The sequence below is a fragment of the Bos taurus genome, chromosome 8 (assembly GCF_002263795.3).
Source record: "Bos taurus isolate L1 Dominette 01449 registration number 42190680 breed Hereford chromosome 8, ARS-UCD2.0, whole genome shotgun sequence".
Lineage (NCBI taxonomy): Eukaryota > Metazoa > Chordata > Mammalia > Artiodactyla > Bovidae > Bos > Bos taurus.
The window spans coordinates 29,830,168-29,848,267 of NC_037335.1; the positions used below are offsets into that span (position 1 = coordinate 29,830,168).

Here is an 18,100-nt window from a genome sequence, read left to right on the forward strand (position 1 = left end):
GTGTTATTATAATGCTATAGTAATTAAGACAGTGTGTTATTGGCCTCCAGAGAGAAAAATGGATCAGTGAAATAGAACAGGAAGTCTAGAAAACAGACCCATACATATATGGACAATTGACTGTCAATAAAAGTATAAAGGCAATTCAGTGGAGAAGGCAATGGCACCCCACTCCAGGACTCTTGCCTGGAAAATCCCATGGACGGAGGAGCCTGGAAGGCTGCAGTCCATGGGGTCGCTGAGGGTCAGACACGACTGAGCGACTTCACTTTCACTTTCATGCATTGGAGAAGGAAATGGCAACCCATTCCAGTGTTATTGCCTGGAGAATCCCAGGGACAGGGGAGCCTAGTGGGCTGCTGTCTCTGGGGTCACACAGAGTCGGACACGACTGAAGCGACTTAGCAGTTAGCAGTGGAGACAAAAATAGTCTTTTCAATAAATGATATGACACAGCTGTGTATCCATACAGGAAAAAATGAACTTCAACCCATACCTTACACAATATACATAATTTACCTCAAAGTGGACCTCCTTGTAAAGCATAAAACCACAAATTCCAAAAGAAACAAAGAGAAAAATCTTTGTGATTTTGGATTCAGCAAAATATCTAAGATATGAAACCAAAAGCAGGATCCGTAATTTTGACCTCCTCACAATTTTAACATTCTACTCTTCAAAGAACACAGTTAAGAGGCTGAAAAGAAAGGCGACAGTCTGGGAGGAAATATTATAAATGAAATATCTGATAAAGGACTTGTATCCATAATATACAGAAAAAAACTTTAATCACTCAGCAATCACAAGCAGCTCAGCTTTTAAAATGGGCAAAAGATTTTGAACAAACACTTTCCGAAAGAAGATTTAAGAATGCCTAATATGCACGTGGAAAGATGTTCAACACAATTTGCCATTAGAGAAACAAATGTTCAAATGACAATGGACCACGCTGCATACCTGTTAGAATGGTTAAGGAGAAAAGAGCTGATCATACTAAATTGGTGAGGACAAGGAGAAACTGAACTCTCACACATTGCTGATGGAATTGTAAATGGTACAGCCACTATGGGTGACAGTTTGACAGTTCCTTAAAAAGTTGACCCTTTAAAGAGATACCTACTACATGCCCTCAAATTTCATTCCTAGGTATTTACCTGAGAGAAATAGAAGTCTATGTCCATACAAAGACTAGTATACAGATGTACATTGTAGCACGACTTGTAATAGCCCCAAACTGGAAGCATTCTAATTGCCCATCAACAGGTAATGGATAAGTTGTGGTATAACACACAAGAGAACACCACTCAGTAATAAAAAGAGATGGATTGTTGATACACGTAACAATATGAGTAAATGTCAAAGTAACTGAATGAAAGAAGTCAGGTGAGAAAGAGTACAAGCTGAGTGATCTTATTTGCATAAAAGTCTAGACCATACAAACCAGGTTATAATGACAGAAGCAGATCAATCCTTTCAAGACATGGGGAGCAACAGAGAGGAATTATCATGAGGCATAGAAAACCTTTTGGAGGTGAATAAAATTATTCCTATCTTGTATGTGGTATAATTTCAGGAATTTACAACTATGTTAAAACTCATCAAATTGTACACTTCAAATATGTTTCAGTTTATTATATGGAAATTAATCCTTAATATACATATTTTTTAAACTCACAAAAATATTATAATGTTGAATGAGCAAAATTGCAAGTGGAAAGATAATTTTCAACAGACAGAACTGACAGAGGTCTCATGTCTAGAATGTGTAAAGAACTCCAAATTAGAAAACAAAAAAGGAGAGCCCAGCTAAAAATGGATAAAATATTTGAACAGACATTTCACAAAAGAGACTATCCAAACAGTCAATAAGCAGGTGAAAAGCAGCTTAATCTCATGAATCAACTGCAAAGTACAAGTTGAAACCACCTTGAGAGGGACTTCTAGTGGTGAAGAATCCACCTGCCAATGTAGGGGACACAGGTCTGATTCCTGGTTAGGGAAGGTTCCACATGCCACAGGGTACTCTAGAGCCTGTGAGTCACAACTGCTGAGCCCACATGCCGCAACCACTGACGCCTGAGCAGCTACAGCCCGTGCTCAGCAGCAGGAGAAGCCAGCAAAGCAGGCAGCCCATGCACCACGGCTAGAGAGCGGCCCCCACTCACTGTAACTAGAGAAAGCCCCACAGCAATGAAGACCCAGCACAGCCACAAACCAATAAATAATTTTAAAGTTAAAAAAAAATTTTTTTTTAAAACCACATTCAGGTACTTCTATTCTCCAGAAATAAAAGGAACTGATACAAGTGTTGGTGAAAATGTGAAACGACCAAATCTCTCTTATACCCGGTAGAAGTGTAAATTAATACAATCAAGTTGGAAATTTTTTGTCATTATCTACTAAAAATTTTCATAGGCTACTTCATAACCCAGAAATTCTCCTAGGTGTACACCTAAGAGAATGCATACATATATATATATACTGGAAAGCATGTAGAAGAATGCTTCTATTCCTTTTATTTGTATTGGCTCCCAACTGGAAAAAACCCAGTGGTGGTCAAGTATACAACAGATAAATGGTGTTGCATGCATACAGTAGAATTCCATACTGCAATGTGGAAAAACAAAACAACTTTGTTTTTTGCAACAGCAGGAAGAGCTCTCACATGAAATGTTGAACAAAATTGTTCAAACATAAAAGAGTAAATATCATATGCTTCCTTTTTTATGTAAAGTTCAAAAACAGACAATACAACTTTGTATTGTTAGAGATGAGAATAGTGCTGTCTTTGGGAAGGATAGTGGGAGTAGTAACTGGCAGAGAATGGGATGCGGTTTTTTTAATTGCCAGTAATTTTCTATTTCTTAAAATGAACAGTGGTGGTATGGGTTATCCACCTAACTATTAATATACACTTATGATGTGCACTTTTCTACATGCCTGTTGTAGAGAAGTGTGTTCTTTTCTGTGCTATATAATATTCCACTGAATGATTGGATGGTTGTTTATTTTTTAAAAGCTGAGAAGAGAGAGGGAGGTAGTCACTTAGATCTCCCCCTTTAGAGATCCAAAGAATGAAGACAGAGATGCTGAAGAGTCTGTTCTCCTTAGTGACTAAGTCTTCTTGGGCCTTTAGTGTCACTCTGTACTTGTGCTAAGTTGTATCCACACTTATGGCTTCCTGTTAGAGAGCTGTGGGGCCTAGAATGAGCCCTACAGGTAAAGAGGAGGGATTTTACAGTTGGGCAAAAAGTCACTGTATTGTGGGGAACGGTGTGCAGGGGAGAGGAAAACGTTTGCATGAAATTGGTGGTGAAGAGCCAAGGGCCTGGCACAGACTGCCTAAGTTCAAAACCTAGCTTTGAAACTTGGAAGCTATTGACCTTGGTTAGGTAAGTTTGTTTCTCTGTACCTTAATTTTCTCATCTGTAAAATGGAATAAAAAGTATTGTACCTGTTCTTATAGGATGGGTAAGAAGATTAAGGATTCCCTAGAGGCTCAGACTGGAGAAGGTAATGGCACCCCACTCCAGTACTCTTGCCTGGAAAATCCCAGGGACAGGGGAGCCTGGTGGGCTGCAGTCCATGGTGTTGCTAGCAGTCGGACAAGACTGAGTGACTTCACTTTCACTTTTCACTTTCATGCATTGGAGAAGGAAATGGCAACCCACTCCAGTGTTCTTGCCTGGAGAATCCCAGGGAAGGGGGAGCCTGGTGGCTGCTGCCTATGGGGTTGCACAGAGTTGGACACAACTGAAGCGATTTAGCAGCAGCAGCAGCAGCAGTGGCTCAGACAGTAAAGAATCCACCTGCAATGCAGGTGATGCAGGTTCACTCCCTCGGTTGGGACGATCCCCTGGAGAAGGAAATGGCTACTCACTCCAGTGTTCTTGCCTGGGAAATCCCATGGACAGAGGAGCCTGGTGGGCTACAGTCCATGGGGTCACAAAGGGTCGGACATGACTTGGCGACAAAACAACATGACAACATTAAATGAGATAAGATGGTTAATTAAGGGTTACAGTGTGCAAATGAACATGTCACCTTGAAATGAAAAACGTGGCCCTAGGTATTCAGACTTGCAGGATGCTGCAAAGGAGAACCCGGAGTGATTCTAGATCAGTTGCCAGAGCTCTACAGCCCTCAGAGGCTGCTCCTGTCTCCACTCTTTGCTGCTGCTGCTGCTAAGTCGCTTCAGTCCTGTCCGACTCTGTGTGACCCCATAGACGGCAGCTCACCAGGTTCCGCCGTCCGTGGGATTCTCCAGGCAAGAACACTGGAGTGGGTTGCCATTTCCTTCTCCAATGCATGAAAGTGAAAAGTGAAAGTGAAGTCGCTCAGTCCTGTCCGACCCTTAGCGACTCCATAGACTGCAGCCTACCAGGTTCCTCCATCCATGGGATTTTCCAGGCAAGAGTACTGGAGTGAAGTGCCATTGCCTTCTCCGCCACTCCTTGCTAGATGCCCCTGATTGTATGTAGTAAAAAGGTTTGCAGACTTCTCTTTCCTTCTTTCAATAAACATCTTCCTTCAAGGTTTCCAGAATTCTCAGACCCCACCCCCCCAACCTTTGACCTCACAGGGAAGCCTAGCATGTATATGAATTTGGAATACCACCACACAAACTCTCTATCTCTGTTTGCTCCTTTCCCCATTCCAAGTCTCTTTCCTCTATGCTGGAAAATTGTTTGGTTTATTCATATCCTGTCTTCTGGAAATAGCAGGTGCTCTTTTGTTGCCTAAAAGTTACATCATCTCATTCAGTTGATTAGTGACACCAAGGAAATGGATGGGTTCTGGGGTGTTTTCAGTGCTTCCCATTTGGGTAGCATCATTCTATGCCTGCCACCAAGCCAGTTGTTTGGAAACTGTTCCTGACCACAAGAGCAGTTCCCCTTGTTTCACCTTGAGATGAAAAGGGCACTTTGTGTCGGAAAGAGCATTTGATTAATAGGTTGTTATGTTTCGTACCTTTCTAGAGATTGCCTAGGAGTAAACTTGAGATAGAAACTGCCTCCCAGAAACTTCAACTCACATTATAGCCTCCTTTCAATCCATCTCCCTTACCATCAGAGAGCTGGAAGCATCATTTTTGATTCTTCAAGTCTAATTGCAAATAAATGCTATATACCAGGCCCAGAGGCACTTAGAGGGGGCTCTGAAGTCCCGTCATTATCATAAACTCTGTTAACTTTTGTTTATCATCTCTCACCACGTTGGAAGAACAAGGACAGAGACAAATAATAATCTGATAGATTCAGAAAATACTTACTGAGAGAGGACTAAATTTCAGACACCTTCCTACATATTCTGACGCAGAGTATTTTTAGATATTCTTTTCTCAAACAGTAATCCTGATGTGGGAATTATTTTCTTACGCATTTTTTGAAGGTGAGGAAACTTTGGCTAAGAATTATTACATGCCTTGCCCAGAATCACAAAGCTTTTAGGTGACTAAGTCAGGATTTGAACCCCAAACCTCAGTGCCTCTAAGTCCAAGTGTAAAGCCTCTATCCCATTACTTTCAGAACGTGCTGGAGAATGAAAATCATCTTGTTACATTCCATCTCGCCTTATTTTCAACCCAAACTGGTTTACCCAGCTTGATAAGTTCTTTTATCACTACAGGGTATTGAATGAATCATGGTCATATCCAAAACTCAAATCCACATTCAAAGGAGGAAGATCTATCCCATTGATAATATTTTAAGAAGAATGTGCCTGGGGTCCTAAAGGCAATTTCAAAAGAAGAGTGATAAAAACGCATTAAGGAATACTTGTACAACGTCCCAAGGCAAACTCCTGTGAGGCAGCCACGCTCACCTAGGTGGCTACAGTCTAGCCCTTGTTCTTTCTGCAAGTACTGGTCTGCTATAGCCACAGGCTTTGGAATTAGAAACCCTGAGATTAGGAACACCCTGACCTTCCATTGGTGACTTAATCTCTCCTTGCCTCAGGTTCCGCTTCCTTAAAAGGGCTGAAATAATATATATGACATTCTGAGCAGAGAGCACAGCCATAGTTAGGCTTCAGTAAGTGGTAATTATTATCACTTGTCATGACTCTCATTTTAACCTAACGGGAAAAACTATCGCCCTAGGGGAGACCTCACTTAATTGAGGTGCTGCGGTTGGTCACAGCAAAGGAGAGGATTCAGTTTGCAGATACTTATTTAAAATACTACAGAAGAATAGTGCCTATCTGGTCCTCAGGGAAAGGGAAAATGGGCCCAGAGAGTCTGGCTCCTTATTGATGTTCAACTAAGATGCTGCTTTGGCCAGAATAAGAGCCATTAATACTGCTTCTGATTTATCCCTCCCTCCCCCACCTTTCCCCTCTGGTATAAATTAAGAGGTTAGGATTAACATATACACACTACCATAAAAAAAATAATCAGTAAGGAACTATTGTATAGCATAAGGAACTCTACTCAGTACTCTGTAGTAACCTATATGGGAAAAGAATCTGGAAAAGAATAGGTATATATGTATACCTGAATCACTTTGCTGTATACCTGAAGCTAACACAACATTATAAAAAAAAAAACTATACTTCAATATAAAATAAAAATTTTCAAAAAAGACCATTTCTGTGAATGAGCCTAGAGCCTGATTGAATATAGATCACTTTCGTGTCTGCCAGAAAGTAATTGTAGACTCAGTAAGTACATAATACATGAGCTTCTCAATTATTTACTATTTACATGTGACTCCATGACGTTGTCTGTGTTCTTAGGTCCTTCTCCCACTGGGAGCAAAACCTAGAGAGATGTTCTGTCTGGAGGTCAAAGCAGTGCAAGCAAGTGCCAACTGCATGGGACACTTAAAGGCAGTGAAAACGCAGCAGTTAGTTTTCCAAGTCCCTCTTTCTAGGCAAATTTCTAAGAATTGTCCACACAGATATAGACACTAGGCATTCTTAAATGGTCTACATTTTTATTATTTTTCATAAAGCCCATTTATTAAACCACAGCTAACAATGATTCATTTTCTAAAACATTTATAAAACTTTCCAAAATCTTAAATTCACACACACACACAGAGGTTCTTGGTTGAACCATGTGTCCTGGTTTAACAGTCTAAAAATAGTCTTTGTACAGATACAGGAGTTTTATATTTTCTAGGAAGTGGTTGTTTGCTAGGGTATTGGTACTTCATCACACCTCTATGAGATAGGTCTGACAAGAATATCATAAAGTTTTTTACTTTTTAATTAGGTAATACTTTTATTAACAGTATTAGCAGCAGATTGAATGTTACCTCTGTAAGTGATCAGCTTCCTGTGCTTCCATTCTGATATTTTATTTTTAATAAGAGAAAGAACAGGAGTCCCTGTGAGCAGGGCCAGGACTTATGGAGGTGCAGATGTCTGGCCTGTGCACATCAAATGTTAATTGTGACTTGGAGCAAACAGGTGGCAGGTAGCTGACCTGGGACATTTCAGTCTGTAAAGGAGGTTGTGGTCAAGGAAGTTCTGGTGAGGTTTTCAGACTGGCACCCAGAATCCCACTTCCCCACATGCTTGGGAATGAGTGTGAATACACAGGGTGCTTCTTTTAGAGTCAGGTCTCTTTTACAATGTGAGCAATGCTACTCATTAGCTTTGTAACCCTGAGCAAGTCACTTTTACCTCTCTGAAACTCCTTTTCCAGTTTTCAACTGTAAGAAGAGCATTTGTCCGAGATCAAAGGTGTAGAAGAGGGGGAGGAAGAGGCGAGTTGGTAACTAGCATAAGGGGACAGGGAGTGGTGGGGGCTCTGGAGACCACGTGCCATCTAACAGGGATGGGAGTGGTGAGGGGGCAGCGGCTGCTCTGCTCCAACCTATGTGCAACACTCCTCCCCAGACTGTCTCTTCTCCTTCCCACTTTTTCAAGGGTAGGAGGATATTTGGAGTTTCAAGTAAGACATCCCAACTTTAAAATATTGACAGTGACATCCAACATTAAAAATATGAGAAGGCAATATGCAGGATGTTGCTGGTTTCATTTCTCTGTCTCTCATCTGGAAGCCTCCAAAGTGTCTTCTAGTATCAATATTTTAAGTTTTGTGTTTCACTAATGTCAATGATATAGATAAGTGGAAAAGTTAAAAGACAAAATTCTATCCACCTTAATGTTATAACCATGCACATAGCATATGTGCATGGAAGCAAAGCAAATACTGGATTGGAATATGTACAAATGAAACAAATTTATAGGTGATGAGACTGTAGGGGAATGTCATTTGTATTTGCTAAAATATCTCTGCTCTTTTTTTGCTTGTACAACAAAAAAGAAAAACATAATAAAAGAAATATTAAGGGTGGGTCAGAATGGTACCAGACAAAGGAGAAAAAGGGAGAGTGATTGATGTTAAATTATGTTCTTAAAACTTATATTTCTGTCCTGATCTCTGTATTTGTTTGTCAACCATTCTTTATCAATAATGTGTTAAAAGCAGACAGTGTTTAGTTGCATGTAGGTAAACTCCATGTGCCTGAAATTTCCCACCTAATTAGTACTATTCTTCTTCCCATCCCCCCAACCTGGTTATTTATAAAAATACTTCCCAGGTCATGAAGGAGAGTGGTATCAAAAGTTTTGCAACATTATTAGCTTGGCTTCTGAATATAATATACAAGGTTTTGTGTGTGTGTGTGTGTGTGTGTGTGTGTTGCTTTTACTGGGTGGTAGGATAGAAAGGGTAATTTATTGTCCCTAATTACATTTTCCTTTGCTTTCTATCAACACTGTTTTCATTCTATAAATCCACATCAACTACCCATAAACTGAGCAGAAAACCAAAGGTTGTTATTTAATGTGTTTATTTGAAGGCTTTCAAGATACCCTGGGGGAAAGTTACTTTCTTATAAACAAATTTAGAGAATATTAGCACAAAGGAATAGAAGGTCTTTTTATCACAAATGCAGAAGTTCTCAAAAATCTGTCCATCTTTGCAGGGTAGTATCCAACCCCATACTAAATATGCAATGCTTGTCTATAGAAAGATTGCATTTTTCCTTTACTCCCTGGACTGAGTCTAGACTTTCTTAGCCGGGGAATAAATCCACAAAAATGTGGTTATTGATCTTCTTTAGTAGTGGGAAAGTGAAAATAATCCCACCATGTTCTAGATATATCAAGAACTATCTTTTGACACTGAGGACAATCAGCCCCAGGATGTGGATGCAAGGAACTTGACTTTCACTTTCTCATTGAAAATGGTCCACTGAGCAAAAAGCAGGATGGTCCTCTGCCAGCATTGTAGAGAAGGACCAGTAGACTGTCTAGCGCTTTCTTGCATCCTGTTGCCTCACTGATTTCTGGATTGCCAGATGCTTCTGTTTTTTGAAAATGGTTTAAAAAAATACCTTAGGGATTCTGTTGTTTCAGAAACCTTACATATGGCACAAAATATCCTGAAAATTTTTTGAGAAAACATTTGCTTTTTCTTTGCTTAATGTAATCATTGCTGAAGCCCAAATTCATTCAAATTTATTGTTTTCTTTTCATGGACATTTTGATGGTTGAAATTCTAAAGTTACATAAAAGTGTGAGTAAGCAAGTTGTGAAGATTTAATTACTCATTTTTTAAAAAGTAAGTCTTAAAACCATAAGTCAGCTAAGAGAGGTTGAGAATTTAAACTTGAAATTGAGAATTCTTAACAACTGAGATAAAAATGATTTTTTTGAAGCTGGAAGATAGCCTTGATTTATCCCCATTGAATCAGAGAGCAGCTTTTTCACACACTGAGTCATAATTAGAGGATTTTTTTTTTTCCTTTTGGTAAACCACCTTAACCCACTCTTGAAAACCTCTGGTTCATGTACAGAACGAGTCTGAGTCTGTCTCTATTTAGCCTGTGAAATTTAACAAGACCAGAGCCTGGGTTTGGTGAGGCTGTGAGCCACACCACCATCTCAGATTTTTGATGACACCACAAACCACTTGAGATTTATTATGTTCGCAGATGTCATCAGATATATGTGTGCACAGGTGCAGCATGCAGCTAGTGAAAGAAGAAACACCGCATGTGTATATTTATTTTTGTACCCATACTCTCAGTAGTTAGAAAGTGACCTGGTGTGCCTGTCCTGGGCAGTGTGGTGTTTTGACTCCATTGCAAGCTCTTATCTGATAATCTCTTGAAGTCTTTTCCACGGATATAGTTCTGTATGATGAGCAACTGTGTCTGTGGCAAAGACACTGTTTATTTTCCCAGTCAACGTCTAAAAATGAGGCATAACGGAGTATAGCTGAAGACTGCTATAATTACTGAAAAATAAAAAGTGTCACCAGAGGTGGTTATTTATACTTGGGGATCCTTCTTATACAATAATATATTAGATATCCATTCTTCTCTACTCAATAAAAGTTGCAGGAGTAGCTCTCAGCTATGGAACCCCCCCAAAATGCCAGAAGTTGGCCCTTTATAAATGTCCTAATTTAAGACTCTCTACTATGTTTAAAATAATTAAGAAGTAATTGAAACTATTTCCTGGGGGTAATATGAAATATGAATGTTTACACAGGTTTATACCTTTTGCATTGTTAATTCTAAAATGTAATCATTCAATTCTTTTAAAAGATGGTATTATGTTTTATTTAGTATTGAATTATAAATATTCCACTATATTATATACATTAAATTTGCACATTTGCTAGTATAATAATAGACTAAATATAATAATCTAATAATTAGTGTGTGCCCTTTAATAATAAAAATAATAGAAATAAAAACACACTTCCTACATTTTTTAGAAATTGGGAAGTAAGATAAAATAAACACCTTTGGAGTAATGACTGAAAATTACTGGTTTAGATGGGGTAGAGGAATTACTTCAATTATGACATAAAGCATTATAATAATGCATGCCTTTTAGAAATAATTATATACTGATTATTCTCAGATAAACACACACAGATGTTGCTTATATACTAAAAAAATTCTTAATTTGAAAAAAATACAGAAATTGCTTTACCAGTTAATTGGCTTTAGGAAAAAATAGAAAATCTAAAGTTTCAGTGTAGTGGAGACTCTTCTATTAAGTTCTAAGGAATGAACCAAGCCTCTAACGAAAGGCAGGGAAAAAACAAAAAGCTTTTCTACTGGAATCACTTCAGTTAGATGTGTCAGAAGGCTAAAACACCTAAGTAATGTTAGATACTCCTGATTTTTTAATGAATAATTAATTATGACTTATAAAAAGTTAAATATAAAAAGAATTGGACCTTAAGTATATTAGGAAAGACTTCTAAGCAAGGTAGTTTTAATTTAAGAAGAAGCATCTATGTTCAAACACTCCAATTTCTACATATTTATTTATATCAGAAAGTGTGAAAACTGGAAGATCAGTGCTGAAGATTAGAAGACCACAGTCATTAGGCCATTGAAAGATTTAGGAGGAACAACCTGCTGAAGTGACTACAAATTAGTGAGATCAATTTCTATAGGACATGGTTGAAAATTAATCTCCTTAGTTTATAAACCTTAGATATCATTTAATTATATGTACACATTTGACAGACAGAAGAGTGATTGGTATAGGAGTAAGTACTCTCCTGAGTTTCACACGTCAAAAGAAACAAAGGACATGCAAATAGAAAGAGAAAATCTATAATCCTGAACATGACATGCAATGATACATTCTATTACTAAATAATATGCTTAGGAAGAAATTCTCTGACAGGTGACACTAAATCTAGATTCATTCAAGTCATCACTAGGAGCAGAGGAAATCCTTCCCTTTCCCCTTTCCTGTTCCTTTTCCCATTTTGTGTTAGGATATTTCCTAAAGAAAACTGGATTCTCTCTGTAACATCTTTTCTTCTTTGCATGAAATAGACGTGGGGAAGTTTTGGTAATTCTGGTATGGACTTCAAATAATTACAATAGAGAAGCTTTCTCAGGCACATATAAAAGTCTTATAATTTGATAGCACTGCTCATTTAAACACTCCTTCCACCACCCTAAATAATATATTTTAATTGAGCTGCACTAAATTTTCATATTTTATGTTTGATTCCTTATTGCTTAATGTGATTTTATGAGGCATGAAACTACTATTAGGAAATCCTAGGATGGAAACAGATCTGCTTGTGCCTAGGTAGGCTGAATTTTAGCTCTACTACCTGAGTGGTTAAAATTACCTAACTTGGAACAAGATAGATGTTAAAAATTAATTTTCCTTGGGAAGTTATAGCTAAAAGGGGAGTTACATACATGTGTGTTTCCCTCACCTCTCTCCCAAAGCTGTATAGATATACACTGTGTTGCTTTTTTTCTGAAGGAAAACGGGGAAATGGTAATAACCCACTTTAAAGTTTGGCATTTTCCAAAGTTCACCTGGGTCAATCTGGTTTAGTTTTGTACTTATTGAAATTAAACATGTACATTATTCACTAACATATATGTAATATGTACATACTATATGTATGTAATATATGCATGTATATATGTATGTATGGCCGTGCTGGAACAGGGAGAAAAAAAGAAAAATTTTTTTTGGATAATGAGGCCAAAATGTCTCTGTTTTATAATGTGTATTGTAGGAACAAAGAACCTGAACAATATTGTTTAAGTTCTCTTGGACTTTGAGGATAAATATAATTGGGATTAAAACACTGACGTACTCATATTTAGTAGAAAGAGAAGAACAATTCATTGGGAGCTATTCCGGTCCCACTAGTAATCACATAATTGAGTAGGGTTTTTAGAGGATATTTGAAGCTATTGCTGTCTGTTGTGCTTACATAATTAGTCAGGATCTCTGTAATAAAATCCTTCTCAACACAGGTGGGTTAGTATTAAGTAAATTTAGGGCGGGTGTTATGTTTTTACTTTCAATACTTCAGTTTTGGATCAGAATTATAGAACAACTTGATTTAACAGTTAAACATTGTTATACCACACTACAGATGCTTAAAATGCAAAATAACTGGATTACTTGAAAATTAAGCAACAATTACATAAAGTTTAAAAAACACTCATCAAAACAGCTTTATGAACATGAACACGCCAGCACATCTCACCTAGAGTGTTTACTTTGGGGTTGCATATTTCTTTGGGGTTGATTTATTTCTTCAGTGAACAGTGTGAAAGTCGCTCAGTCGTGTCCGACTCTGCGACCCCATGAACTACACAGTCCATGGAATTCTCTAGGCCAGAATACTGGAGTGGGCAGCCCTTCCCTTCTCCAAATTATTTCTTCAACCTACCCCTGAATTACTGATATTTACCTGCATGCCTATAAATAGTAGTGTTCTGGTTGTTTTGCTTTAATGATAAGGCTACGCAGCGAGGAACATTTCAGAATTCCTTTTACAACGAAACAAATGTCGCCTGGCAAACGGGACCCAGCAACCCGGCGTCAAGTAGGAAAGAGCACCAATCCCGTCTCATTATTATTTGGTGACGCGTCTCCCGCGGTCGCTCGGCCGGGCTCGGCTTTCGCGCACGCCCGCGGGGAGGCCCCAGAGCGCGGGAGCACAAAGGCGCGCGGAGCCTGGCGGCCCCGCAGACTAGCGGCGCCGCCCTCCTCGTCCGCCCTCGCTGCGCTCCGGCCCCGCCCGGCGGCACAAAGAGCCGAGCCGCCACTCGTGAGGGGCCCCCGCGCAGCGCAGCCCGCCACACCCACTCGGGCCCGCTCCCGCCTGCGCTGCCGCGGGCGCCCTGATGAATATGCATCACAGCGCGCCCGCCCCCGGCTCCTCCTTTCGGTTTCCTTCCCGCCGCCAGGCGGAAGCGAAGAGCTACGCTTCCCGCGCGCCGAGCCGGCCTGGGTGGGGCGGGGCCGGGCGGCTGGTTCGGAGAAAGAGAAAGCCGGGGAGGCGGCGGCCGCAGAGCGCGGGCCGGGCCGGGCGCGGAAAGGTTGCGCGGATGGCCGGCGGTTCCGGGGTAGCGCCGCCGCGGCCCTGAGGATTCCAGGGCGAGGAAGGGGCGAGCGCGCGATCTCCCGGCCGCGCCGGGTGCATCAGCCTTAGCGCGCTCCGAGCCCGGGCGGGGAGGCAGCTCTTACCCCCGGGGCAGCCCTGCTAAAACAACAATAAAACCCACCAAGCACACTCGCGCACGCACGTACACACACACAAACACACACCCGGCACTCTGGACGGCTTTCAAGTCAAGCTCACGTCTTCTCCAAGTGAGAGGAAGCAAACTGGAAATCCAGACAGGCTGAGGGGTTGCCTGTTTTTAGACTTTTACCGCCTTTTCTTCTTCGGGCCAGGAATTGTGGCATTGCAGAAATTATCATTAAAAACAAAAGTAAGAGCCTACTCCTGGATTGCGCTCTTAAAAAAAATACAAAAGCGACACTAAAACAACTCAAAAATCCACAAATCTGTACCTGAGATACGTGAAGTCAGCGGGCCAGGGTTCTGTTATACACTCAACATCTCTTTATTGCAATAAGCAGTGGTATGTAGCTTTGAAATGAAGGATTTTATTTGCTTGTCTTATTTGTCTCTTGCATCCCCTTCTATTGCCATACACAGATTTTTTTCCTCTTTGTACACTGTAAAGAGAACCTAAATGTCATTTCTGCTTTACAGGTTGAGCCATATGTTGGATTTTCAGCCCTGATGCTTTAAAAAAAATAAAATAAAAAATCTTTGTCAACTTTAGTGTACATGCCACACTTTTATGATGGGGATCCGTGGATAACATTGTAAGTCCAAAACAGTGTGAAATGTAGCATTTTTTTTCTGCTTCATCTCCCTTAACCCCTTCCCCATGATGGAAAAAATTACTGTACAAATGATACTTTAGTTGTATCTTGTAGTCCATTCTTTTCGGAGCATTTTTTTCCTTCCCTGCACAAATTTGTTACATATTTTCACTTAAAAGTGTATTTATTTAGCTCTGATTGGTGTATTGGTGTTTTTAAAATCATTCTTCATTCCAAAGTGTAGTTACCCCCACCCCCTTGTTCCTGAAGTGGCAGGATAGAATTGTTAGCCCTCTCCCACTCTTCCCTCTACTTAAAAAAAAGAAAACGCTTATGATGTATTTCTTCCCGCTCCTGTTATTTTTTTTCTGCCCTGCTGTTTTTACTCTAGTATTTTTTCCCCCTCTGCCTAACAAAGTGTGTGTGCGTGTGCGTGTGCGTGTGCGTGTATGTGTCTGTCTGTCTCCCTCTTCCCTTGTCTTCTCTTTGCCAGTATGTCTGGGACATATTTTAATGCACGATATCCCATCCATTAAGTTGTGGTTGAATGCGGAGTGTGTGAGGACTTGGCAGCTTTCAGGTTGAAGAGGGGGCGGGGAAGCCCGTTTCGACTTTGACACAAGATGCCGAAGTGGCGTGATTGGAATTATTATTAGTGCTGTGAACATGGCCATCTTCTCCTCTGGTTAGAAGAACTGCCATTGAACTTGAGACAGGACAGACAAGATCTCCAACCCCCATCTTCCCCCCCCCCCACCCCTAGTACAGTAGCTGGCAGGGAAAAGGCGCCAAAATACACAAGATTAACTCTACCTTTCTTTGACAGGATCCTATAACACCATCCTTTGTAATTTTAACTTTCCATCGGGTGGGAAAAAGTTAACTTGTGAACCCATACTTGAACAGACATTTAAATCAGCCCTAAAATGGAATAAATCCAGAAAGTCATACACGCATGCTTATGTGGTTAGGAAAGAATGCACATGTAAATAAGCAGGGTGCATGTGTGTATGTGGGGAGTTCAAGATTTAATCAAAATCAGAATGAGTGTGACTTTTGAGTACATTTACACTATGGGGCAGAGCACGGTGAGGCGAAGAAGCTGACCTTTAAGCAATCTAAGTAAAAACTGCAAAGAGTTGTGAAACACAAAACGTTGTGGTTTCCAGTTTTACATTTGAGGTTTGATGTTTTCATTTAATGGTATGAGAGATGGAGAAAGCGCCAGTGCTGAAAAGTCCCTATTAAATCATATGTGGGCAGAGGTCAAGCACTCCAATTCACTGATACAATATACTGCAGATTCCTGCCTCACTGATGGGGAGCACAAGAAAAAGCGCTTGGGCAATAAAAGTATTAGAAGGGCAATTATTGTACGTGGTTGGGACTGCATTCTTGTGCACTGGGAAAAGGTTTTTACTGGCCCTGATGAATTTTAAAGCTGAGTATTGTTGAAAGCTGTTTTAATAGGAAATTGATTAGCTGAGTATTTCATACAATAAATGGTGACAGTTTCATTGTTTGATGTCCAAAATAAATTCTTTTTATTCTTTAGTAGACAGAGTCATCCATTTAAGATGGTCAGACAGCAGCAACATAATTATGAGTGAATGTGATGTCATGAACATCTGTAACTTTGCTTTTGGAGCTTGTGACATCACACAATTTGACAATATTATTGCTTTGGAAGTTATTAACTTACTGTGTGTTGTAAAATTTTTTCAGATGTATTTCAGAGACAAAGTTTACTTAAAATATTAATATGTATTTTGTATAGGCCCAGTGGTTTGTTTTCTATCATTGTAATTATGCAATTGTTGGCTAAATTTTATTTTGAAAGTTAAAATGAACAGTCTTGTTATTATGATTGTTTTGGTTTTGAAACAGAAAGGCAGTTTTCAAGAAAAGAATTACAGAAAGGGATGCAGAAAGTTTACATTAGTTTGCAGTGCACTTTCTACATTTCTTCATGAACAATATAAAGACAACTTAGCCATTTTGCATAAAAGCTTTCTAAACAGCTCATTAAAGTCAATTTTTTTTTCATGTCACAAAGGCACATGTAGATAGGAAACAAAAACCAACTTACATGTAGAAATAAAATGATGGTATAGTTTTACTGTAAGTGTCAGCTATTTTGAAAAAGGACAATAGCTACAACTCTCACAGGCTCAGCAAAGAAGTCTGTGTGTGAAGGTGCCTGTAAGTTTTGAAGTATTTTGAGTGAACCAAGACAATTATTACTGTGATTTTCAAAGTTTAAAATAAATCATACAAAAATTACAGGGCAACTGCTGACTTGTATTCCCAGAAAGCAATGTCTTCAGAAGTTCGGAATCTCCATTGATGAACTAGCCTCATTTCTGTACAGAAGTGAAAACCAGCTAAACTTAATGCTGGCCAGTCTACCTACAGATTCAGTGGTGGTTTGAAAATGTGCCGAAACGTAGGCACACTTAGCGGGACAGTATTTTTTTTAAAACAGTCGAGTACAGGCATTTCAGCAGTGACATTATTAACAGCGTCATTTTTCTCATTTAGTTTTGTCCTTAGGGGACACCGAACAGCTCCCCGAGGATGGGAAAAAAGTCCACAGTTATTTATTCATTTCAGTGAAAGGCAAAGCGCTGGCAATAGGGGGTGGGGAAGCTAACCGGTTGTGGATTTTGTAGTAGGGAAAAATTGCTACCCTAATTTGACAGTGGTACTTTAAGGGCTGATAGAGCTGGGCATGATTTTGCAATTCCCATCAAGTGCAGGCAATTTCAGTACTTGTTGGTTGTTTATACATGTGTTGTTGAGTGGATTTTTGATGTTCTTGCTTGTGGATATAAATCGTGTTTTCCAGGCTACACATGTATGATTTTTGTGGTTCATTTGGAAGAAGAAAAGGTCCCTGGGCATGGTGTAGTGGATACTTGCAGTCTTGCAGGCCTGTTTCCTGGGGTCAGGAGGTCATCTGTCTCTTTTGTATTTAGTTTTAAAATATTGATATTGGCCATGCAGCCAGGGTGTGTGGAATTGTTGAGCCACCCCTCTAGTCACATGCAAGAGCTAAAAAAAAAAAAAAAAAAAAAGAGTCATCCAGTGTATTGAAAATGACAGCTTTGTTAAGCTCCAAGAACTTTTCCCTAAACTACTCAAGATTCACACCCTGTCACTGAATTTCTTTAGAAAGGAGAAGATTAAAAGGAAATCAGTATTGGAAGACCCTTGAGATGTTATGCTCCTCTCTGGAGGTCAGTGAAAGGCTCCAATTGGGTAATACTGCTTACTTTTTCAAATATACAACTGAGTTTTGAAAAATCCAGTCACCTGAAGAACAGACACTCCAGCACTTCTTGAAATTAAACTGTCAGAAAAAAGAACTCTTCTTCTCTATAAGATGGCAGGGAATAGGTGATCTAGGGAGGAGGTCTTTAGGGATTCTGAAATATCAGATTTTCCTGTT

At 39.7% G+C, this 18,100-nt stretch overlaps 1 protein-coding gene across 12 annotated transcripts in view; it reads right to left on the reverse strand.

The window, feature by feature from the left end:
* The window catches only part of LOC101903205 (alpha-2-macroglobulin receptor-associated protein), a 148,554-nt gene that overhangs the window by 126,123 nt on the left and 4,331 nt on the right, over nt 1-18,100 (reverse strand). For 2 of the 12 annotated variants that reach the window (XM_059889403.1, XM_059889404.1), the window contains exon 2: nt 14,329-17,703. The exons of 9 other annotated variants lie outside the window; for them this stretch is intronic. The gene's annotated coding sequence lies outside the window, so the exon portion shown is untranslated. The remainder of the gene's footprint in view (nt 1-14,328; nt 17,704-18,100) is intronic. One more of the 12 variants, XM_024996090.2, reaches the window with a different exon arrangement.